The following is a 25882-nucleotide window of genomic DNA, read 5'->3' on the forward strand; positions in this document are numbered from 1 at the left end:
AAGCAGCTGGGAAGTGAGCCCTCCCAGATCGATGCTAATACCTTCCTGTGTTATTCAAACAGGTCTTGTAAGGGCCAGTGAAGAAATTCACTTTGCCACGCTGGCCACCACGCCAGTGGGCTAATTGGGTGTAGCTTGTGCCTGCTATCGAATCAGGCCTCTTGGGCCCATAAATCAGGGTCAATGATCTCAGCCAACAAGAAGAGTGAGGTGCTGGCAGCCGGGAGCCTCAGGCGCTGTGGTGATGTGGCATTGACCCAACTGGGTGAACTTTGGCAAAGGCCCTTGCCCTCTCTGAGGCTCAGTGTTCGGTCTGCCAGGCCTCAGAGAACAGGTGTACGAGACCCCCTTGGTCGAGGCAGAACGAGGCTGCCCAGCCATGGCAGTGGCTGCCCCTGGAGACATTCTGGCTGAAGACGGAGGTCAATGCCCAGACATAGTACTAGAGAGGGCATCACTGCTGGGGCAGGGGGCTACCAGAGAACCCCGAGGCCTGACCAGCGCCAGGCTTCCAGGGGAGCTGGTGACGGATCTCGAGTCCAGCCAGATTCAGAGCAGCCCCTTCCTGCCCCGGTGCTGGATAACCCGGGAATCTACCCTCCAGTCTTGGTGGTCCCTTCCCCCTGCAGCTCAGAGAGCAGAGGGCCCAGAGCCCAGCAGGCCAGGGCCCGGTCCTCGTGCTACCACATCTTTGCTGGGGGACCATGGACAAGCCGTTCCCCCATGAGCCCCCTCTGTCACATAGGTATTGGAATGGGAGTCCCCCATACCCACAGGGACCATTCTACGAGTCAAATGAGACCATCGGTGTGGATCCCTGTGCAGAGCGCCTGGCTCACGGTAAGGTTTTAAGAGCCCACTCCTTTCTGTATGAGTTTCCTGTGACTGCTGTAACGAATTGCCCCCAACTGGTGGCTTAAAACAGCACACATGTATGCTCTTACTGTGCCAGAGGTCAGGAGACTGAAATGGGTGTCAGCGGGCTAAAATCAGGGTGTCAGCAGGCTGCGTGCCTCTTGGAGGCTCTACGGGAGTCCGATTCCTGCCGCTTCCAGCCTCTGGAGGCGGCCACATCCCTTGACTCCCGGCCCTTCCTCACATCACTCGAGCCTCTGGCTTCCTTTGTCACGTGTCTTAATTCTTCCTCTGACCTTCTTGTAAGGACTCTTATGATTACATTTGGGGTCCACCCAGATAATCCAGGAAATCTCCCCATCTCAAGATCCTTGATATCATCGCATCTGCAAAGTTCCTTTTGCTGTGGAAGGTAACATGTTCCCAGGTTCTGGAAATTAGGGTGCTGACATCTTTGGGGGACCATTGTTCTGCTGACCACGTCTCCTCTTCCGCTGTCCAGGGCCCTCAGAATTACAGTGGGACTCCCATTCCTGGCCAGGCCAGTCAGTCAGAAGCCAACTCAGGGGTGTCAGAGCCAGGAGGGCCCTTAGAAACCATCCATTGCCTCCAGCCCTGTCTATTCCGCCTCCATGAAGGCAGAGACACCAGCTGGTCAAGTTCACTGCCAAACATGACCCCGAACACGTCCCCTGCCCCAGCACGGAGCCTACAGACTTGGCCCTTGGTCCATCTGTGTTGGTTGTACGTTGTGGGATGAACTTGTAGACACTACAGGTAGACGCCTCGTGATCCCCCGAATCCACTTTTCCCCCTTTAACAAGGGGAGCAACAGTTTTACTTATTTCTTTTTAACAAGTTCCTAAGATGTGTTGACTGAGGCCAGAGGAGAGAGTGGATTTGCTCACAAGCACGCAGGGACGGAGCTGGCATTGAACCTGAGTGAGCAGTGTCCCAGGTCAAGTTGCGCTTCCCATTGGCCCCTTGGGAGCAGGTCTGGGACCTGACCAAGGGGACTTGGAAACCGCTCTGGAGAAGGCCCTGTCCCCTGAGGAAAAGGGCTCAGGGCAGCTCGCCAAGGAGCCCCCTCTACCTCCCAGCAGCCCCCGCCTACAGGCTGCGAGTCCCTGCCCCAACTCCAACCCCTCTAATGGGTTCTGAGGTCCCAGGACAAGTTCATTTCTCCCCTGGGGCTGCTCACACCCAGACTGTCCTGCTCACGTTAGCCTGAACCCAGGGGGCAGGTTTCAGCGACTCGGCATTTCCAAGGGGGCCCAGCAAGGGCTGCTGCCTGCAGTTCACACGCACTCTCACACCTGTGCACATTTACACACACGAACACACGCATATCACATATACTCACGTTCACATACTCTCACACACTTGCGCACGCACAGACACATGTGCACACAAGGCCACAGGCCTCTCGCATGGGCCAGAGTCACGGCTGCCTGCCCTCCCCTCACCCCAGAGCTGCAGTCGCTGCGTCATCTGGCTCCACCCTGGGCCCCGTTCCTGGCATCCAGGTCAGTGGCAGTGGGAGTGAGGCAGGGTGAGCAAAGATGAAAGCCTGGACTCCGGTGCCTTCCCATTAGGAACACCGTCCCATCTAGGAGTCCCAGGACAGGACTTTCCATGTCTTTCTGAAAGGGCAACTCAGAGTCTCGGCCTGTGGGATGAATGGGACACTGCGGGTCTGTTCAGACTTGGCTTCCGTTCCCAGTGGGGAGTCTTTTGACTGGATGGCCAGGAGCAGAGAGGTCTGGGGTACCCGAGAGGGAAGGGGGGTCGACGTGCACATGCCGTGTGCGTGCGTTTGTGTGGGCGTTCCTTGAGCCTGTTTCTGGATGTGGGTGCATCTGGGGGTGGGCACATAAATGCTTCTCTGGTGTGCAGGTGTGTGCATGTGCGCCTGTAGGTTTCACGCAGTGTGTGTGTGTGTGTGTGCACGCGTGTGCACGTGTTCACATGCATGCATGTGCCCATGTGCGCATGTGTCTGCGTGTGTGCCTGTGTTACTCAGCTCAGCCAGGCTGCTTATAACGAAATACCATAGACAGGGGCTTAAACAGAAGACATTTATTTCTCACGGTTCTGGAGGCTGGAAGTCCAAGAACAAGGCACTGGCAGATTTGGTTCCTGGTCGTCACCTCTCTTCCTGGCTTATAGATAGATGCCTTCCCACACTGTGTCCTTGCACAGTGGAGAGAGCACGCTGGGCTCTCTTCTTCTCACGAGGACATTAATCCTATCAGGGAAGCTCAACCTTCACGACCTCATCTAAACCTAATCACCTCCCAAAGTCCCCACGTCCTAATGCCATCGCACTGGGGGTTAGGGCTTCAACGTAAACATCTGAGAGGGGCCACAAACATTCAGTCCACAGTGGTGCCTGTGTGCATGTGTGTATGCCTGCCTGATGCCCACGTCTGCCTATGTCTGCGTGTGTGTACACGTGTGCATGTGTATGTGCCAGACAGTTGGCAGCTCTGCTGGGCAGCCTCCACCGCTGCCCCCTCTAGCCTTCGGAGTGAGATCGCCTCCTGCCTTCTCCAGATAGAGATCTGGAGCTGTGCGCTGGTCCAGCCCTAATCACAAGGCTACGGTCTCCCCCCTCGTGTGGCTGCGGGCATGGTGAACACAGGCAAGGCCAAAGGCGTCCCAGAGCCCCCTGGGGGCTTCCGTGCCCTTTCCGTCTCCACGCTCATCACCCTCTCTGCCTCTCCTCCTGGTAAATCCCTATTTCTCCTTTCAAGCCCAGTCCCATGCCCCCTCCCGGGGAGCCTTGCTGGCCTGGCAGCTTGCACCCCAGAAGGCTTAGTCACTCCCTCGCCTGAGTCCCCACAGTGCTTTTCAAACATCACTCTTACAGCTCTTGCCAAGTGGTACTTTAGATATTTCTGTCTCCACAGCTACCGAGGCAGGGCCTGACGCTGAGTTGCTTCGTCATGCTCACCACCCATTTGCTGAGTAACTGAGAGAATTATTGCCCCATGGAGACCCAGGGGCCATGCCCAGGGGAACACACTTACAAGCCCCTGAGGACACAGAGTCATGGGAGGCGGGGCCAGGGCGACACACTGAGCCATGATCTCTCCATCAAAGCTGCTGCCCCACCCTGGACTGATGGGGACACCAAGGCCCAGAGGGACAGCACCTGACCAGAGTCTCTCCAATTCAGGGTGAACCCGTGTCCCGTGTGGCATAAGAAAGGCCATCCCACAAGCCCTGTCTCACTGCCAGGGAGCTGAGGCTTGGGGAGCTGACTTTCCTGCCAGACACGTGGGCAGCCAACGGACAGACAAGCCAGGTCTGAGGTTCTGGAAATGCCGCCACAGCTCAGGGCGCCACGGCCACGAAGGAGATGAGGCTAAGGTGTTACCCTGGCAGTGAGCGCTGGTTTCTCCAAAGGGAATCGTAAAGAAAGAGCCGCATAGCATATTGCTCGTGCCGGGCTGGAGCCTCCCTGCACCCCTGGCTGCAGGCCCTGTGAACGTGGTGAGCCTTCAAACTGCTCCTTTCAGCGGACACAGGGACGTCTAAATCCCCACAGCTGGACAGGGACCCGAGGCAGAGCCTGGCCAGAAACGGCGAGGCGGCGGTGAGGGCGGGGGAAGGAGTCTTCGGAGGTTTCATTACTTTTTGCTTTGTGATGAGTGGCTCTGAGCCCACGCATTTCTTGAATACATAATAGGGAGCTGGGCAAGACCGCAGAAATAAATTGTATTAACACACAATCACTGCAGTCTCAGACAGGGCCTTCTTTCCCTGGGTCGGGTCAATTAGCAGAATAATGCCAGGCAGGTTTTCGTTTTAAAGGGTTTAATTAAAGTTTGGGTACAAGGAACATACAAGCCACCAATCTGTCTTTCAAGGCATGTATTGTCTGGAAATTGATTGTAACTTATGCGTATTTCTAGAAGTGTAATTCCTTGGAAGAAATTGAAGGCATCCTTCTCCACCTCTCCCTACCGGCCCCGCCCTGCCCCTCGCGCCAGAACTTAGCAGGGCCTTGCAGTTCAGGGGGTTCTGGGGTCCCTTTGGGAGAGACCGTAGCCCTTGGGATCTAATATGCACTCAGACTGATGCTGGGAGCCCACCTGGCCTTCTTCCTTCACTCAGAAAGCTGGAGGCCACGGAGGCCGCTCTCCACACCCTGCGACCGGCCCATGCTGTCTGGGGTGGCAAGGGACAGCCCCTCTGCAGAAACAGGCCAGCCCGCGGCGGACCCTGTGGGTCAGGACAGGCCTAGAAGGGGCAATGCTCCCGATCTAGCTGGCTGGGAGTCTCCTGTAGCCGGACGATCCGTCAGGAAGGACCAGCTGGATGTTTGCCACCTGCTGGGCGCTGGGTGGGCCGGGCATCCAGACAGGGTCAGCTCCTAAGGACCTTAGAGTACAGCCTGGGTTGGAACACTAGCTCCTGGTGCCAAGCCCCGCTGGGCACTGTGTGGCCTTGCATCACTGTTTTCTTATCTGTACAGTGGCAACAGCAAGAAACTTCCTCCAGGGCTGCTGTGGGGATTCCAGAAGGTGGCGAGCGGGGGAGTCTCAGCCCCGGCCGGAGGGAGGCCGGCCAGCTTTCGTCCTGCTGTACCCTTTGCATCTGCGGCTTCTGGCCACCATCCCCTGCAGAATGCTGGTTGCCCCGGGATGCCCCCCAGGGCCAGCACTGTCCACAGTGGGGAGGACGGCTCTGCAGAGTGGGAGCGAGCACCCCGCCCCTAGAGCTGTGATGGGACCGGGGCAGGGGGACACAGAGGGGCGCGAGGCTGGCGTGGCCTCCCGTCCCAGGGCAGCAGGCAGCCGGAGCCGACCCAGGGTGGCCCAGGGGACAGGCCCTGGAGCACCTGGAGCCCTGAGCAGGCTGGTCTCAGTCCCCGGGGCCTATGGGAGGGACAGGCAGGGCCCTTCCGGTCGGCCAGCCGCCCCGCCCCCACAAGCTGCTGACAGGTGGAAAGACCAGGCCCACAGGGGCCAGGGCTGTGGCCAAAGTCACCTGCAAGTCAGGGCCACCACGCGGCCCCCGTGTCCCGGGCCAGGGCCTCAGCAGGGCCTCCCCAGGTGCCCGTGGGCTCCGGAAGCTTCGGCAGGCAGCCCCATCGCCAGCAGGAGCTGGTCTAACACTGGGGCCCGGTGGGGTTTTTCTCCTCGGAGACTCTGTCGGCCGGGTCTGGGCAACTCTGGTCACCTGCTGCAGGTGGCTTCGGCCGAGCACACAGTCCCTAAAGGGACAGGGTGCGTCTCAGAAGCCGCGCCCTGGCCCCGCTTTGGTCCTGGTGCTGGCTGATGGGCTTTCCCAGGGGTGCCCGCCCCGCGGCACAGAGACGGCTGGGTTCCTGTCCCCGCAAGGCGGAGCAGGACACGGTGACACAGCCTGCAGAGGCGGCCTCTCCTCCCCTCGGGCTCCCACCTGGCCATCCACAGAGGGCCAGCGGGAGTGGCAGCCGCGGGGCAGAGGACAGGCTTGCGGGCGTGAGATGCCCCCAGGGCAAGCATGAGGATGGAGGCGAGAGAGCAGAGAGAGGCCAGCCTGGCAGGAGCCCTGGGCCCCCCGGGGCCGGCAGCTGAGGCCCCCAGAGGAGCCCCACCCCGGGCAGCGAGGGACCCGAAGGACCAGGCACGGGGCTCCAGGGATCCAGAGAGGTTGGACTGAACCAGAAACCCCGCTGTGGGAACCTGGTGGCCATGGTGACAAGGGAGAAGGTGAGGGTGGGCGAGGGGACCGTCAGTCCGTCGGGCTCCCAGCACGGGCTCCCCCGCCCTCCCTCTCCCCTCCGTGCCAGGGTTGGGGCTGAGGATACAGTTTCATAGTTTCCAGCCCTTCTTTCCTCCACCCCAAAATAAAAAGGTGGAATCTGAGAGCCTAAAGAATTCCTTGGATTCCTCCCCTGCCAAATTTAGCCCTGGAATGGGCTGGACTCCTCATGATGGAGCTGCTGAGATTGTCTGGGTAATGACAACAGGCCATCATTTCCGGGAGGGGCTGGCTTTCTGGCCCCAAACCGTAGGATTTAGCAGAGCAAAAGGAGGCCTGAGTGCTGGGGTCTGGGGCCTGCCTGTTAGCAGCCCCCTGAGTGGGGAGGAAGGCTGATGGGTCTGGTCATAGGGCTGGGGGCAGGGCTTCGTGCTCCTGGTGGACCTTGGACAGCAGGGCAAGCTGCTGGGAGAATGAAATCCATGCAGCAGCAGAGGGAACCAGTACTTTAGAGGGAGGGGGCTGTCCCAGAGTTCCAGATTCCTCTGGGAAATTCTGGGAAGACCGACTCAGCTGGCGTGAGCCAAGCCCCCACTCTGCAGAAAGGCAGAGGCACAGACACCTCAGTACGGGGCAGAGAGGCACGAGAAGGTGGTGGGGAGCCACTTGGCCTTGAGGATGTCCTCTCCACTCTGTGCCACGGGGTCTCTATTCAAATGGGACTGCCAACCGGACCTTCCTCGCAGGGCAGTCGTCAGGATGACCTCAGACAACCTGGCAAGTGCGAAGCAAGGGAAGACGACAATGGCTGTGATCCCTACAGGCACGAGCAGCAGCAGCGGGCACCCCGTCTCTGCAGAGCCAGGGCTGGAAGCCCACCCTGCCACCCAGACAGCCTCGCCCTCCCGCCCCTTTTTGACACTCTTTGATGCCCTCCGAGCTCTCTTACGCTGGGGATAGTCAACACCAGGTCCTCTTCCCTTCAAAACCCTCCAAAGCAGTATGGCATGGTGCAAATAAAAATGACCATGGGGGGCTTCCCTGGTGGCGCAGTGGTTAGGAATCCGCCTGCCAATGCAGGGGACATGGGTTCGATCCCTGGTGCGGGAAGATCCCACATGCCGCGGAGCAATGAAGCCCGTGTGCCACAACTACTGAGCCTGTGCTCTAGAGCCCACGAGCCACAACTACTGAGCCGCGAGCCACAACCACTGAGCCCGCATGCCACAACTACTGAAGCCCACATGCCTAGAGCCCGTGATCCGCAACAAGAGAAGCCACCGCAGTGAGAAGCCCGCGCACCACAACGAAGAGTAGCCCCCGCTCGCCGCAACTAGAAAAAGTCCGTGCGCAGCAACGAAGACCCAACACAGCCAAAAATCAATCAATAAATATATATTTTAAAAACATGACCGTGGGGGCCCAATGAAGTGGAGTCTGCTCCCAGCTTGGTCACTTACTAGCCAAGTGACATTGGGCAAGTCACATTCCCACCCATTCTAAGTCTCAGCTTCCTTACCTGTAGCATGCAAGCTTCCTGCACACGGGAGGGGCCCAGAGTTGGTTGTTCCCCTACATGCTAAACATACCCACATCCACAGCACCCGCCACTGAGGCAGGCCACTCTCTCCTCAGCCCCAGCCCAAAAGGCCCGCCCTTCGGGTCCCCGTAACCCTGTCCCACTCCCAAGTGTCAGGAATTCCGGGGCTGAACCAAGGGAAGGTTGATAAATGGTCTTGGTTGTACATGGCTTGACCTCTTGACCTCGCCAAAGAGAGGTCAGCTTTGTCACCTGGTTTGCCAAGAGGAAGCCAATGCAGGACCTTGTCATTGGCCGAGTTCATTGGATGAATGAGGTAGGACGTGAGGGATCCGATGCCCCAGCTGCCTCATTCTAACGACACGGTCTTGACTGCGGCGATCCCCAGCCCTTTCAGAACTACTGTAGAACTTCATAGTCTTTGAAACATAACCCTCTTGGAATTCTTTGTTCCTCTTCTTTCTTCCCTGCAGGATGAAAGGGCAATGATGAGGCGGATCTTGTCATCACTTCACCTCCGATGCCCAGCGCCCAAGTTAAGAGTCAACAGATGAATGGATGAATGGAATGGGCAAGCAGTGTCTGGTAATCTGTCGAGAACTGTGCACACCTGAGGGAGCCCAGCAGGCCAAAGGCCGGAACAAGAGCTCAGACTTCTAAACTGTTCTTCCTGAGACAGCCCAGCACAGGATGCCTCCCTGGAGTGCCTCAGCTGGGCGAGCTCTTCCTTCTAAATTCGGTGTGGGTCAGGGCTGCCTGCCAGGGTGTCTCCTGCATTCCCCGTGATCAGAGTCGAGGCCCGAGGATGCGCCACCCTGGGGCCCAGAAGCAGAGTGAGGGCACACGGCAGCAGCACACTGGCGGCTTCTGCTCTGAGGAAAAGCTGCTACCAGGGCAAGGGCAGCACACGTTTGTACTGCTTCCTGGAATCCTGGCATTTTTCTTTCAGAATAATGGGGGAGTGTGCGTTCCCTGTGAGGGGAAGACAGGGGAACAGTGTTGCTGTGCAGCCCCCTCCCAAGACAACGCAAGAGGACACGCCTGCCATCCTTGATCAGCTGTTCGAGGTGACCTGTGCCTGGGGTCAGATGACAGAAGACAAGGGAGGGAGGACAGGATGGAAGAATATTAGAGGCTGCGTCTCCTGAAGTTCTTTCTTTCTTTCTTTTTTTTTTTTACATCTTTATTGGAGTATAATTGCTTTACAGTGGTGTGTTAGTTTCTGCTTTATAACAAAGTGGAACAGCTATACATATACATATGTTCCCATATCTCTTCCCTCTTGCGTCTCCCTCCCTCCCACCCTCCCTATCCCACCCCTCTAGGTGGTCACAAAGCACCGAGCTGATCTCCCTGTGCCATGCGGCTGCTTCCCACTAGCTATCTGTTTTACGTTTGGTAGTGTATATATGTCCATGCCACTCTCTCACTTTGTCACAGCTTACCTTTCCCCCTCCCCGTGTCCTCAAGTCCATTCTCTAGTAGGTCTGTGTCTTTATTCCTGTCTTACCCCTAGGTTCTTCATGACACTGGTTTTTTTTTCTTAAATTCCATATATATGTGTTAGCATACAGTATTTATCTCTCTCTTTCTGGCTTACTTCACTCTGTATGACAGACTCTAGGTCCATCCACCTCATTACAAATAGCTCAATTTTGTTTCTTTTTATGGCTGAGTAATTCCTCCCAAGTTCGATTGGTCTCAGCACTACCATCCCTCGCCTCTAGAATGGCGAGCCCTACTTTGGGGTTTTGTTTGTCTATTTGTTTTCCACAAGTGTGCAAACAAGCTGTGCTTAGCCACTAGCCGTCTACAGCCAGCTCCTGAGACCCAGCTCCAGAAACAGTCCTCAATAGAGCTCTCTGGAACGCCTCTCTCATCATACAGATGGGGTCGCTGAGGCCAGAGAGGGGGCAGGCCGCTTCTGAGGTTGCCAGGACAGGCCCAATCCGAGGGCCGTCCCCTCATCAGCCCCCAGCCCAAGCCTGAGCTGAACTCAGATCCTCGTCAGAGCCCGAGGCCTGCATTCCAGCCCAAGGGCCAGCATGGAAGGCACTTTGGGGCATTTCCCTGAAACATGCCCATTTGGGATATGTGTAGCCCACAGTCCTAGCTTGAGGTTCAGGCGCAAGGCTGTTGGAACGGCTCATGAGCAGTGCTGGACGTGGCGGGGTATTGCGGCTCCACAGCCCAACCAGGCAGGAGGTCTGCACGCGCCCCACCACGGGCCTGAGCACACCTGGCCGGGAGATACCACCTGGAGACACTTCCAAACAAATAAGGTCCTGGAGGCTGGGCCCAGGCACATGCCAAGTTTCCGCTGCCTTTGTAGGAGCATCTCCTGTCAGTGGAGAAATCCTGGGGAAAGGGTACATAACAGCCCTGCTGGGCTGAGACTGTGGCTGGCCTGGGGCTTTGGCCCCAAAGCCTGACCTGAAAGCCAGAGGGCTGCTGCCCTGAGACCTGTTACTTTCGTTCGGCAGGCTGCTTCGAGCGGTCACTGCACCCCGTGAACTTGGCTATCCCACCTTGGTCACTGGCTAGCCGCCTGCCCTCATCAGTTGAAATTCCACCTCAAGACTGCAGCATCAACCCTGCCTGTGTTTCCAGCCTGCTGGCCTGTCCTGCAAATCTGGGGCCTGCCAGTCCCCCAGAATCCCATGAGCCAATTCCTTGATATAGCCCTTATATGTTTAGAGCCTACAGGCTCGGTTTCTCTGGACAGCCCTGCCGGCTACAATGAGTAACTGGAGAGTGCTTGGGATGGTGTGTGGGATAAAAGTCAGCCTACACTAGGGCTGGTTGGATAAACACCAGCAGCTGGGCCAGGACAGGAGCTGGAGAGTGACGGTGCATGGTCCCCGAGCCCCACACATCTGCCCACAACCCTCCACTCATCCCCAAGGAAGCTCACGTGCCCAGCAGAGTTCTCCAATTAAGTAGGGAGTGAAGGGAACTTCCCGAACCTCAGGAAACGCTTTCCGAAGCAAACCTGGTCAACAGAAGACTGTGATTCCGCCAGATACTCTGCAAAGGCATTTCACGGTACCTTACATTTGGGAAACACTCTATCTCCCTCCTGCAATTCAAAGCCTCCGTTACCTGCTGACGACTCTGAGAAGTCGTACTGGAAAGAGAGCCATTTAACGTTGTTTAAACCAGTATCTCCTGCACTTGTTTGATTTCAGAATCCTTTTCTCTTAGAACAGCTATTCTATTCACATCTGGTAAAACTCGTGTCCCACAGAGCACGTTGCTAAAAATATTGAACTTGGTGTCCTTTAACAGCCTTTCAGCTTCAGCAGGTTAGTATTTTTTAAATTTCTATTAGACTCATAAACGTGGTTGGGTCTCTATTATAGTAATTGTCATTCATTCATCGGGATATGGGGGGATGTTAGGACTGGATTCTGGCTGAGTGCAAATATCTGTGGCCACAGCACCCTTGGCAGCGGCCCAGGGACTTGGGAACAGCAACCATTTGACTGTCTGGATTTTACAGTCTGACAGCCGATGAGTTGTGTCGTGAGGTACAGGCTCACTGCAGGCTGTGTCCTCCAGGAAATGTTTACAGCAGGGATTCTGGGCTGCCTGGGGATGGTAGATTTTTTTCAAAGACCTGAGAAAAGTTTTGGAACTTCTCCCCAGAAGAGCACACGGAAGCACACGTGCACGCGTACATCTGCACACAAGATATCCTGCATCCAAATCCAAGGGCCTCATGAATAACCTGGAGCCCTTCCTGGGCTTCCTAGGGGCGTCTGGGCTTGGCTTGAGAACCCCTGGAATAGTCTTGGCCTCCTGGATGGGGCTCATCTCCAAAAACCTTTGACCGCCCTCCCCCCAACAGAAGTCTGGAGACTTCTTTCTTGTCTAGGTGGGAGGTGGGGGGGCAGGAGACTCAACCCCTGCCCTTCAGAGCTGACACATGGGCCCAGAGATGGGCCCTGGCTAAATTCAGAAAGCAACGGGAGTTATACGAGGGCATGGCGCAAGAGGGCCGGTCCGGGGCTTCTGCTGAGGGGCTCGAGAATGGTCGGTATTAATCACAAAGATAGCTTCTTAGAGGTGGGGCTTTGAGCTGCGATTTGAAGAATGTGGGTTGTGGCTTAGGGAGATCTAAGACCAGTTGTTGCCTGCACGAGGAACAGCTCAGGCAAAGGCTGGGGGGATGGGAAAAGGGGGACATTTGGGAGAGCGGTAGGGGCAGGAAGAAGGAGGACCCCATAGGGGTCAAGACGAGGGTAAGCGAGAGCTCACAGCAACTCAGGCCTCAAATGGCGGGCCTTTTCCTTCAGCAGACACCCCATGGCCCTACTCTACGCAAAGTCCCCGCCGGCCTGGCAGGCAGGTGGGGCAGGGCGTGCCCTCCATCCACTGGATCCCTCTGGAATCCCCCACGGCAGCTGCCCTGAACCTTCACCACCAGCCTCCCCCGGCCCGCCCGGACTCCGCCAGCAGCGGCTCGGCTTGGATTTTGCAGAGGAGACCGGAGGTGGCCTACTCGAGGCTTCCATGCCCTCGCCACTTCAAAGCCACCGCACCCACCCTCGCCTCCCTTCCTTCTTTCTCTTCAACCTCAGAGGGAAAAGGGCTGCTCCTTCCCCTGTGGGTGGGGACCCCTTCCTCTGGGTCCTGAACCCCATCCTGCCCTGTCTTCTTCAGGGCTTCACTTCTTCTAGAAAGAATGCATGGCTCCAGCTGCCCTGCTTCTCACCCAAACCACCTTGCTCCTAAGGCTGAAACATCCAGCAACCTTGGATGCATCCCCAACCCCTCTACCCCTGAAAAAGCACTCCCCTCAAAGCAGCAGCCCTTTTTCCTGATGAAACTTCTACTCATGCTGCAGGTATCACAATTTAAGGAAGCCCCCTAAGCCTCCCTGCCAGATTACTTAAGGCTGCTGTGATCTCCCGCACTCCCGTCGTACTGGGTACAGCCCCTGAACGGGACACGTGACAGCAGGTACGTAAATGTCCTGTGTTTGTCTCCCAGCCAGTCTGGAAGCGCAGTGAGGGCAGGCATGTGCTTGCTCTTAGCCTGTACTCCTCAGAAAGTCGAAACTGAGACAAAGCCTTATGTGCGAGTATTCTGGGGAGAGAGTGACTCCAGGCAACAGAAGTGAAGGGCAGGGGAGCCACGCAGGGACGGAAGGAAAGTCCATATTGGAGCGTGTTGATTGAGTTGTGGCCACCGTGAAAGGCGACTGGCTTCTTGAATTTCTGGCACTGTCTAAGCACCGTATGAAATGCATCTCAAGATCATCTACGGTGGAAGAAAAAGGGAAGCAGTTATTTCAGGGGGTGTTAACTCCCCAAACACCAGGGTGCACATGCGTGGGTACTGAGCTCCCACGGTGACTCATCTCTTGGCACCAGAGAAGCCCAAGGAAGGAGGGGAGAAGCAGGTATCATAGGCAGATGAGGCGCTGGCAGGTTGCACCAGTGTGAAGGTGGTCAGAAGCTTCACAGAACCAGTCACCACAGCAGTGGCTGGAATAAGAGATGGGCGAGGCCAAGAGAATCGAAGTGGGGCGTGAAAGGCGTCTGATGCAGCCTTCTCCTTGAACCACTCAGATTGCCTCATATCCTCCGTTACACCCAGCTCCCACATTACCAGATGGGGCTTCCATTTTTTCGAAACATTCAAAATCCGAGACCACTCTACTCAGAGGCCCCTTCGGGGTGCTGGTCAGCTGCAATCTCTGCAGAGATTTAACGCAAGAGGGTTTGTGGGAAAATGACAGTCCCCAGTGCCACAGGTGATGCCTGGGCCGTAATTGCTCGTCCCCTTCGCCCTCCTGCACCCTCTGTTCCTTTGACTGCTCTGTGCTGCTTGCTTTGTGAAGCAACTCAGACCTGTACCGCCCAGGAGTCTAGCCCGTAGCTGCCTTGACCTCAGTGGGCCATGGTTCCTGCAATTGCCCGTTCACACCTTTATTACTGGACACAGAAGCACCAAGCAAACACCTCCATCGAATTCCTTGGGCTGCAAACACATTCCTCCCCGCCACCACTGTATGACAGCAGCCCTAACCCCTCCTTTCTTTTCCTGCTGGCTTGCTTGCACGAGAAACCCACACTGACAAGATGGTCAATGCAGCTTCAAGTTCAATGGAACACTTACTGTGACCCCTGGGGGAGACATTCTGTCCCATCAAACCAGAACTTATCTGCCTGAGACTAAGGCTTCAGGAACAGGAAGCACAAATTCCACAAATGGGTCACTGGGAGTGATGGTGAGAAGGCCCACTCCTCTGTCCAGCCCTTGGTTTCCAGATCTGTGGGTTGTAGCTATTGGGGACCATATATCAGCCGTTGGATCCATGTACTTACTGTGTCCTGGAGGACAGTGCCTCGACCCCCGTGTTTTGTCCCCATGCTGACATCTTAGATAAGCCTTTAACAGGCTATTCTATCAGGCACGCTACTATGAGTGATTGACTACACGGTCATCCCAGTGAGCCCATTGCTGCACTTTCTTTGCCATGAACATGATTTTCCAAGCATGTTCCCTCCAGACCTCTAGCCAACTGGTATGTTACTTCGCCAAGGCTGCCATAACAAAGTGGCTTAAAGGGCAGAAATGTATTGTCTCCAGGTTCTGGAGACTTGAAGTCCAAAATCAAGGAGTGAGCAGGGTTGGTTCTTCCTGAGGGCCTCTTTCCTTGGCTTCAAGATGGCCGTCTCTCCCTGTGTCTCTTCATCCCATCTTCCCTCTATGCGTGTCTCTGTGTGCAGAGTTCCCCTTTTTATAAGGACACCAGTCATATTGGATTAGGGCCCATCCTACTCCAGTTTGACCTCGTCTTAACTAATTACATCTGCAATGACCCTATTTCCAAATAAGGTCATAATCTGAGGTACCAGGGTTAGGACTTCAACATATGAATTTGGAAGGTGGATAAAATTCAATCCATGACCACAAGCTATGTCAATCGCTACCGTCCAGGGGTCTGACCTTTATAAACTACTTCTCCCTCCACATCAAGTTGATGACCAACTCTGCCACTTGCAACTCCACCCATTAGGAGTATTTCCCTTTACCACTCCTCTTTATGTCATCACCGAGTAGGGTTGGAATGAAGCAAGAGTCTACTTCTTTTTCAGCTTTCACGAATACGTTGTGCCAAGCCATCTGACAACCAGGCCCAAATTATTTTATCCTCCATCAGCAGGTCATTGGGAAACTCCATAAAGCTGTAGGTCCGAGCTGATGGAAAGGTGTGGTCAACACAACAGATGTAGATGGCACAGGAATCTGGGCCACCTGTCTGTGCCATTTACTTGAGTCTGTGGGCCTTCTTGGATCCAAAGTCCAATTATAATAGTTTTCATCATACAAAGGATATACTTGCCTGACCTTATAACTTATTGGATCTAAAAATACCTAGCTCATGAAGGGCAACTGCAGGCTTATAGTTACTTGGGGTTCCATGGTCAAACACTAAGTCTCTACCAAGGCCCAATAGCACTTGAAGAGCCCTTTTATAAAAGGAGAAAAATCCTCTGCCACAGAAATCATGACCTTTCTCCAAAACCTTAGGAGTCTGTACTTAGGTGTCTCTGCTATTAGAGCTTGCCAAGGGCTCCACCCAGCATTCTCATCCACCCCAGATACCTCTAGCACCATCAGACCTGAGTCATTAGGCCCAAGAGGTAGAGAAGTTCAAACTTCAGCCTCAGCCCACTGCAGAGCCCTCCCTCGTTCTAAATTCCACTCAAAACTGGCAGCCTCTGAACAATCCAATAAATATCTTAGAGAAAAATTCCCAACTGCATTCTCTGCAGCTTCCAAAATCCAAAAAGACCCATTAAGTGTTGTGTCTCTTTTTTAGTGTGGGTGATTCAAGGTAAAAATAATTTGTCCTTTGTCTTTTTCATGGCATGTTTTAGATGATTAGAACCCTAAAAATTTCTCTGACATGGCAGGCCCATGCATCTTCTTGGGTTCTACCTCCCACCCTCTTATTTGCGTGTGTCTTACAAGGACATCTGAGGTACTTGTCACTTGATGCTCACCAGGTCCAATTAGCCTGATGTCAGCAATTTCATCAACATGGTGGACCAGTATGATGCTCTGTGAAATGTCAAGATCAAGGCCCCTACAGACTACGCTGGGACAGAGCTGAGAGCAGAGATTCGCCCAACCGTGGGGTAAATAGTGAATATGTACTGCTGGCCTCCTTGTATAAGGGCAATCTGCTTTTAATCCCACTTACTGATAGGGATTAAAATACAGTAAGTCCCCTACATAGGAACCTTCAAGTTGCGAACTTTCAAAGATGTGCGTGTGCGTTCCGTCAACATCCGGTGTGAGTGACATTGCAGCTCGCCCTCTGACTCCTATTGCTGACGACCCTTCAGCTCTACCATCTCCCACCTCCTCTCCATCCTCCCATCAGTAACTCTTCTTGCCTGTTCACTCAAGGCCAGCCCCTGGATGCCAGCTGTTGTACTGAACTACTATACTTTTCAAGGTACTATACTGTAAGATTAAAATTGTTTTCATTATTTTTTGTGTTCATTTGTTTTTTATGTATTACTTGTGTGAAAAGTATTATAAACCTATTACAATACAGTACTATATAGCCGATTGTGTCAGTGGGGTACCCAGGCTAACTTCGTTGGACTGACGAACAAATTGGACTTACGAACGCACTCTTGGAACGGAACTCGTTCGTATGTAGGGGACTTACTGTAATGCATTTTCCAGACCAATAGCCACACACCAAGTGCCAAAGGATGTTCTGGTCTGCTTTAGTAAAGATAGCACATCCAGTAGTTCAGCCACATCTAGAACGACCACCTAGTTAAGTTTATAGTAAGCAGTCCCCAATCATCTTCCACAATTCATCCTGGAGCCACATAGGTGAATTGAACAAGGATGTGATGGGGACCACCACCCTTGCATCCTTTAAGTCTTTGATAGTGGAACGAATTTTGGCAATTCCTCCTCTGTTGCTTCTGATTTACTACCTTGGTTGAGGGAGCAGACAGTTTCAGCATTTTCTACTTGATTTTTTTCTATCAAAATAATTCTTACTCCACAAGTCAGGTACCCATGTGAGGTTTCTTCTAGCTGCTAAAGGTATCTATCCCGATTATATACTTGGGAGCCAGGGAAATGACACGGGATGGGTCCACAGACCCATTAGACCATTGGGCCAGAATTCCACCTATCATCTGACTTCAGGAAGTCCCCACTCTAACAAGAAAACCATGATGGCATTTTGGGTTTCCTGATGTTGATGTAAGTTCATACCCTGTATTCAACAGTTCTCAAAAAGTGTAAGTAGTTCCCTTTTCCTAGCACAGTTACCGTCACAAATGTCCGTAGGTCCCTTTGGGGAAAGATTGGGAAAATATTTGTCCTACGGAACTGTGGTGGCACCGTAGGGTTCTTCCACAAGGAAACCAGTCTCCCCTTCAATCTGGGCTTGCGTTTGGAAAGTGACGTAGATCTGGAAACTGAATAGGAAACTGAGGTTTTCACTGTGGTGGCTGACACCCACCTTCTGCTCATAAGCTTTAGATTTTGTTTAAAATTATGCTAATCAAGTGACACCCTGGTTATCAATCCACCTATCTGTCCTAGGAACACATGGTCTGTTGGTCATTGTACAGATCCCAGCAGGTATGGCACGTCAGTTGCTAGTCTGACCTTGCTTCCCATTACAATAATGGCTAAGTGTTGCCACCTGGCCTCTGCCATTCTATCAATAGAATCTCATCATCTCCACTGATACAAAGGAACCCAGTTCCATGGTGGTATCTCCTACTGTAACACTGAACCTAGAGAAGACAGCTACCTACAAAGATTCTCAAATATGCCAGTTCCCCTCTCACATACTGCCCTGATGACAGAAGCGTTCTTTGCCCTACGCAAGGAACACAGTCAAATGGTAGGTTTTCTGATATCACATAACGTATCTGTTCTAACACGTCTCTGAATATTATGCTACCATACCAAGAATGTTAGGGCAACTCCATCTCATTTATTATAGGCTATTGTCTTGTCCAAGTTTCAAGGAACATCCCAGGAGAGTATTAGGACCCTTTCCCAATGCTTTTGTCTGAACATGGAATCCCTGGGCACAAGTGAGTGCCACTATTGTCAATAAATTCTGCCTTGTCAATTCCCTGGGTCCACCGTCTTCAATAGCCAACTCCCATCAGCACTGTCACAATTCTTGCTCGCATGTATTAGCCAGTTTCTGCAATTCTCATGCAAGCTACCTTCTTTCAGAACAAGAACTGTACTTCCAAGCTTAGGCTACACTGAGAGCTAACCCTGGTTAACACCCTGAAGGCAATGAGAGGTAGTGGAGGTTTCCAGAGAGTATGGGGGTTCAACAGTCTCAGGCTTATCCACCCAAATGTCCCCACTCAAGGTCTCCAAGTCCCACTGTTTTCCCATTGAGACCATGATACAGAAAACTATTGAGGCTCTATTTAATCTCCTTTGCTACATTGTATTTTTACAGTTTGATATTGGGTCGGATTTTCATCATGGTCTGCTCTACTGCTGAAGGACACAAGGATCCCTTTAAATGCTTCCCTCTGGTTTTCACAGGTTGTTTTGAATTGATGGTTGGCTGACCCACGTCTGCCATTTTCTTTACGGCAAGTTTCTCAAAGTAACAGAAGCCAGACAGCCCCCAGATCCTTCTGGTTCCTGTTGTGCCCGTGCTTTCCAGGGCAGAACCACGTGCTTCACAGGTGAGAATCTGAATTACTGTGATGCCACTGCACGTCAGAAGTTACCACACCCCTTTTTCCACCATAAAGGGGGTCCTTATTACCACTGACTAGTTAGAGGTCCAGCTCCCAAATCCCATCCTCAGGATTTCTAAGGCCCTTCACAGTACCAACTACCCAGTTCCCCGGAAAGCAGAACCGAAGACAAAGGGTCACATGCATGTATCTTTATTGGGAAATGGGAGCCCGGAGAGCAGGGGTGGGGGTGAGCAGGGGGGCAAAATAGGGAAGGAGGAAGAGCCAGAGCGAGTATATGATATCTAATTATGCACCATGGTGGGTGACTGGTTGTCTGATGCCATATAAGCCTCTGAGAAGCCAAATGAAATATGTCTCGAAACTAGGGGGAGAAGGGGAGCAGTTACCTCTCATCTCCTCTCCCCATTGGCCAGATTCCCTCCGTGGGAGCCTAACTGGCCATCATGGGGCGCGTGCGCATGGCCAACAAGCTGCCCTGGACCTCCACGTCATAGCGGCAAAGGAGGCCAGGATAGAGGCGTGCAGCTAAGCACCTGGGGTGAGGTGCTCTCGAGCTGTACCTGCATGAAGTCTGTTGAACCTCCACACAGAAAGAACTAGAGTAAGAGCCAGGTGAGGCTAAGCACATCTGAAATAGCCCTCCCTTTTCCTTCTTTTTCATTGTTTAAAAAAAAAACAGAAAACAAAAAAACCAGATCTTTGCTCCACGCCTCATATGGTGCTGGGGCAAGATGCTTTTTCTCAGGCTGGAAGCTGGAGCCGGGAATCAGGGACAGGGTCGGGGAAGGAGTTGAACCATCTCGCTTAGGATTCTTTCCAGACCCAGGAAGCTGCTGGTAGGAAGGACCAAGGCCACGAGCAATACAGACTACTGGCCCAGGGGCTTCTGCTCACTTCCTGCCACAGGACGGAGGCCGCCACTCTCCAAGCCCGGGAACAATGGGACAGTCAGAAGAAGTAAGAATCCTTTAAGGGAGAATAAAGGAGGGAGACCTCTGGGGGAAAAGGGGGCAGAGTGGGTCCTGAGAGGTGGGAACTGGATCCAGTCAGGGCCACGGAAACAAATCATCAGAGCCGCCACTTAAAGCCCTCTCCGCTCCCATCTGTAGCTAGGGCTGTGGAGGAAGAGGGACGGAGGGGTCTTCGGGAGACAGTGAGTGGAAGGAAACTGCGCAGCAGCAAGCGGCCCTTTGGGCCATGGATGAGCTGCTCGCATCCGAGCCCATGGCCTCAAGCAAATGGATGGAGATCCACAGGCAGGATGCCTTGGATTTGCTGCACCCCACAGTCCCAAGAAACCACAATTGAAAATCAATAATCAGGGACTTCCCTGGTGGCGCATTGGTTAAGAATCCGCCTGCCAATGCAGGGGACACGGGTTCGAGCCCTGGTCCGGGAAGATCCCACATGCCACAGAGCAACTAAGCCCGTGTGCCACAACTACTGAGCCTGTGCTCTAGAGCCCATGAGCCATAACTACCGAGCCCGTGTGCCACAACTACTGAAGCCCACGCTCCTAGAGCCTGTGCTCCGCAACAAGAGAAGCCACCGCAATGAGAAGCCCGTGCACCGCACAGAAGAGTAGCCCCCGCTCTCCGCAACTAGAGAAAGCCCGCGCGCAGCAACGAAGACCCAAATCAGCCAAAAATAAATAAATAAATAAACGAATTAAAAAAAAAAGAAAATCAATAATCACTAATAAATCACTAATGTTACACAGGCAAAATGGCCATTTCATTATCAGGAACAGGCCCTGAGCAAAGAGCAAGAGAGGTTGGCATGGAGTTTGGCTGGGACAGCGGGTCCTATGCCTCCATCAGGGGCAGGAAATGTTCTGCTTGCTGTTGATCCTACTATAGAGAAACGCGGTCCCTCGTGGCCACACTACAGAATTTACAGTCCAGAACTTTCTTGAGGGTTCTGCTCTGATTCCACCAACCTGACTGAGCCCACAAAGTGGCATGGTGGGGTGGTGCCCGTGATGTGGCACACTGCCACGTTTGCTCTTCAGGAACGAGGAGCCGCTGTGTGGCTATGGCTTCACAGACAGGGCCAGGACCCTGGAATGAACAATGACACATACTGGGAAGGAGGGCTCCTGTGGGACAGGCCTGGGGACAGGGGCAGGACGGGGAAGAGGCTGAGCCGTCCTCAAGGCTCAGTGTGGCATCACGTCTGGCTTGCTTAGAACCCCACATCTCTAGAGTGATCACTGTGGCCCTCCCAGCCAGCCAGGCATCTGCCACCGCAGCCAGGGGACTTGATTACTAAAGCTGTTTGTTTCGCTGCTGATGCAACGTGACACCAGCCTGTGTGATCTGGCTCCGGGCATCACGTTGCCGGCACACAGCAACGAGATGGAAATTTGGCTGCTGCAAGAGGCACTGATTTTGCCTTCTTCTCTGAATCTCCTTTCTCTGAACAGCAGGGACATTTCAGTCCCATGTAAAGCACACACTCTCTTCCTCCTGGCAAATGCCCAGTACCGTAATTCCCCATATAGTGCCACCTTGGAAGAGCCTCGGGCAGCAGCATGTCAGGGACAAGAAGACTGCACTGCATCTTAGATCCTGAGGTGCTGGGGCAGTGATTAGGTGCCCGGAGAGAATGCACTTGGGTACGGAAGCGTCTTCTTGGCCTTGCTTGCCTCTGTGCTCAGGAGGAAGGGCTGGGGAGACGAATGGCCCAGCTCACAGGAAGAGTGGCAAGCCACCGCCTTGCCCTTTGGTTTCATTACTCGAATTGCACCAGGTGGCATCTATACTCGTTCCGCAAGGCCTGCTGCTTCCCTGCTGGCAGACACACTGTGCAGCCAGGGGGCAGGATGGGAAGGCATAGCTACAGCTCCAGCACAATTGGAGGCCGCCTGCAACCCAGGATTGGTCTCTCAACCACCAAGGCAAGTGGGGGGACTTTCTGGAAAATGCTGCAGATGGGAGGTCCAAGCCTGTGGAGAGCCAGAAGTGAAGCCCAGAGACGGAAGGGAGCTTGCCCGACGTCCCACACTGGGTCAGGTGCAAGACTGAGCTGGGAACCCGGGGTCTTGCCTCCCGGGCCAGGCCTCTTATCATTTGAAGGAGCTGCCACCAACAGACATCCAGTGTCACTGTCCCCCTCCCCACATACACACATTTATTTGTCCATGTTGCCTGTTGGTGCACTATAGTCATTTCACGTACAGGACTTGCGTTTCCCAGCCCTGTCCCTGGGTGTATGAGCGTGCTTTGCACTGGCAAGCATTTTGCAGCAGCAGCTAGAAACTGGCTGTAGCTGAGTAACAGCTGACACCTGACAGATATGAAGTCACGGAATCCTCACTCCAACCCCGTGAGGTAGGTACCCCAATTAGCCCCATTTTACAGAAGAGGAAACGGAGGCACAGAGAGGGAGGCACAAACTGCCCAAAGTCACACAGCTTCTAAGTGGCAAAGCCTGGATTGAAAGCAGGCTGGCCCCTGGTTTCTTGCCTTTACACTGTGCTACATAATCTCTCACAGGGTCGCAGGGTCGCAGGGCTGGTTTGAGGATCTGATGCGTTAATATGTGTCAGGTGCCAGCGCCTGCTGCCAAGGGCCCCTCCAGCTCTGCAGGGCGATACATCTGTTGTCTCTAATGATGAGTGTGAGATGGTCCCTCCTCGCCCTCTCAAGAGTGTCCAGCCCAAGTCCAACGCTCTGCACACAGTAGGTGTTCAGAAAAGGCTCCTCTGTGCAGTTCGTCACTCAGACACACAGGCATTCACATACTGCACAGCAGCTCTGCGCCCGGCCCTGGGCTAAAACCTGATACACAACAGCTGGTGCCTGAAATCCAGCGGCACCCAGTCTAGTGGGGAGGTGGGCGGATCCGCAGTTACAGGCCAGGGCTGTAAGGACCCACCGGAGCGGCAGCTCACCCGCCAGAGCCAGAGGTGCTTTCTGTAAAAAGGCAGCCCCTCCTCCTGACCTTGCGGAGGAGGGGCCGTGGTCCGTGAAGGTGACACAGGCGAGAACGAAGGCTTCAGCCGAGGCCTGATGGCTGAGAGGAGTGGCCCAGGTGAGGAGGGAAAGGACGGCCTTCTGGTCCCGGGGAATACGGAGTGCGCGGCATGCAGGTGTGAAAGAACAAACCCGGAGGGCAGTCCGTTGAGACAGAGGATTATTCGCAAGCCTTAAACTCAAAAGGAATTTGCCCTGCTAGGTTTCAGACTTTCCTGGGACCCGTGGTCCCTATTTTCCTTCCAATCTCTCCCTTTTGGAATGGGAATGGCTATCCTCTGCGTGTCCCGCTGTATTAGTCAGGGTTCTCCAGAGAAACAGAACCAAGAAGAGATGATAGATAGATACACAGATAAGAGAAAGAAGAGGAGATTTATGATAGAAATTGGCTCACACAGGATGGAGGCCAAGAAGTCCCATCCCCCAGATCTGCCATCTGCAAGCTGGAGACCCAGGAAAACCAGCAGCACAATTCAGTCCAAGTCCGGAGGCCTGAGAGCCCGGGAAGCCAATGGGGTAAGTCCCAGAGTCTGAAGGTGGGAGAACCAAGAGCTCTGAAGCTCTAGGGCAGGAAAAGATGGACATCTGAGCTCAAGAGGAGAGAGGGAATCCACCCTTCCTTCACCTGTTTCATTTGGGCTCTCTATGGATTGAATGATGCCCACGCACACTGGTGAGGGCAGATCTCTTTGCTTAGTCTACTAATTCAAATGCAAATATCTTCCACAAACACCCTCGCAGACACACCCAGAAATAAGGCTTTACCAGCTCTCTGGACCTCCCTTAACCCAGTCAAGTTAGCACATAAAAATAACGTTGGCCAGTGTCCTTGTCCCCACGGTGAGCCACAGCCACCCCCCACCTCTGCGGGAGACCCTCCAACACTAGCAGATTCCAGGTAGATACAACTCACCGTTCAGAAAAGGTCCTGATCCATGGGAGCTGTGGTTACAGAAGGCAAAGCCTTTAATGCACTGAAGACCTAAAGTGAAGCCGGAGCACTCCGTCAGCCTCGGCAGCTGGCTGGCTTGCCGAGTGCCTGGTCCTTTCCTCCGTCCGAAATTCTGCCACCCATTGATAGGAAACGATGTCAGGGACCCTTCTGCGATGTCTCTGAAGTATGGGAACAGCGCTACAAGCCTCTGGAACCGACGCTGCGAGTGGCAGAACCGATCGATGGGCTAAATGGGGCCAGAGCACAGCTCCAGAGACAGGAATGGACTCGAAATGTGAATGACAATAGGTTTTTGCCATTTTCTTTCTACCATAAAAATAAAAAGTATGTCCCGACAATGCATTTATCAAACAAGTATGGTCCTGACGCTATGCAAGTCAACATTTCCGAGATGAAAATCCTAAGAAATGGATCTGTGACAAGGATTTCCAAACTGTATTGCCATCATTTGATCTCTTCTGGAAGTATGGAAAATTGTATTCAAAAGCTGGACAAATTGTATAACGGTATGCATTTTTGCCAAAAGGTACTTCAAAAAATGCTATAGTAAATAACAAAAACTCAAATGAGATTGACTTAACTATCAAGCATTTTTTAAAATCCATGCTATAATAATAGTTATATGTAATACAGCTCCATATATTTCTTTCCTTCTAGTCTAATGGTTTGCAACATTCAAAAACCATGGATTTGGGGGCTTCCCTGGTGGTGAAGTGGTTGAGAACCCACCTGCCAATGCAGGGGATACGGGTTCGAGCCCTGGTCCGGGAAGATCCCACATGCCGCAGAGCAACTGAGCCCGTGCGCCACAACTACTAAGCCTGCACTCTAGAGCCCACGAGCCACAGCTACTGAGCCCGCGCGCCTAGAGCCCGTGCTCCGCAACAAGAGAAGCCACCGCAATGAGAAGCTCATGCACCGCAACGAAGAGTAGCCCCTGCTCGCCACAACTAGAGAAAGGCCCGCGCACAGCAACGAAAACCCAACGCAGCCAAAAGTAAATAAAAAAACAAAAAATCCAAATCATGGATCTTGTATGTCAAATTCCTTCTCCAAAATGAACTCAAAGTAGAACTGAAAATTACCTGAAGTACCCTCTCTCTTTAAATTAATTAATACAGTAAATAAATAGTTTTACATAATATAATGAGAAAGTATTGATGGTGTCCAAAAGCTAAAATATTTCTCATTGCTGTATAGATACAGTATAGTTTAAAATACTATATTCAATATGTGTGTTATTTAAAGCGCGAGGTGCCTTTAGGGGATTCCAAATAAATAGCGTCTTGGGTCTCTGATGACCAGTTTACAGACTAGAGAAGAACAGAGATACCCACATAAAATTCAAGATCACAAAATAAACTCTCAATGAATGCTGTATTTAATTGCGAAGGTGCTTTAGAGTAGAGGAGTGATTATAATCAACGAGAGACTAATAGGAGGTATTCTGACATCAGCCAAACTTAAAGGAGATATTGGATGAAGACAGAAAAGATTACTACAGTTGAAGGAAAAGAGGCGGGAATGAGAAATTAGGCTAGTTAATTCCCCAGGGGTCCTCCCACACCAAGAACCAGGGGAAAGCTCTGGTCCGTTGGAAAGAACACAAAGTAGATGCAAGCAACTACGTTCCTTAGATTTAGTTAGTATTGCCTCTCCCACGTTTATAACTTTGGATGCTCCAACTGGAAGTCAGTATGTCAAATGTAGATAGAAGTGACCACCTTTGAACTCCTCCAAAGGAATACGTGAGGGGAAATATGAAATATTCTGAGCTAACGGAGAAACATACATATAATGCCAAGTGGAATTCCAGTTTCAAAGGTTTATAAAATAAGTACCATTACCCACTGGAGCATTTATGTAGTATTTGTGACTCACAGCATGAAGTAGTCTAAATAAAATTTTTCATATTTGTGTGTGATTGAAGATTTTAATTCAAAGATACATCCTGTTCGTAATGGCCAAAGGTTGAAAACAACTTGAACACTTATTAGTATATGTTAAGTTAAATAAATGGTAAGACACATGAAATGCAATACTATGAAGACATTAAAAATGTTAACATGGATCTTTACCTATTAATTTGAAAAAATATCTCCAATATATTTCTAAGAAA

General features: G+C 52.7%; 1 pseudogene; it reads left to right on the forward strand.

Annotated features, from left to right (window-relative positions):
- The first annotated feature begins 3486 nt into the window (after positions 1-3486).
- LOC101282782 (spermatogenesis-associated protein 17-like) lies at positions 3487-24267 on the forward strand (annotated as a pseudogene).
- The last annotated feature ends 1615 nt before the right edge of the window (positions 24268-25882 follow it).

This window comes from Orcinus orca, chromosome X, assembly GCF_937001465.1.
Source record: "Orcinus orca chromosome X, mOrcOrc1.1, whole genome shotgun sequence".
NCBI lineage: Eukaryota > Metazoa > Chordata > Mammalia > Artiodactyla > Delphinidae > Orcinus > Orcinus orca.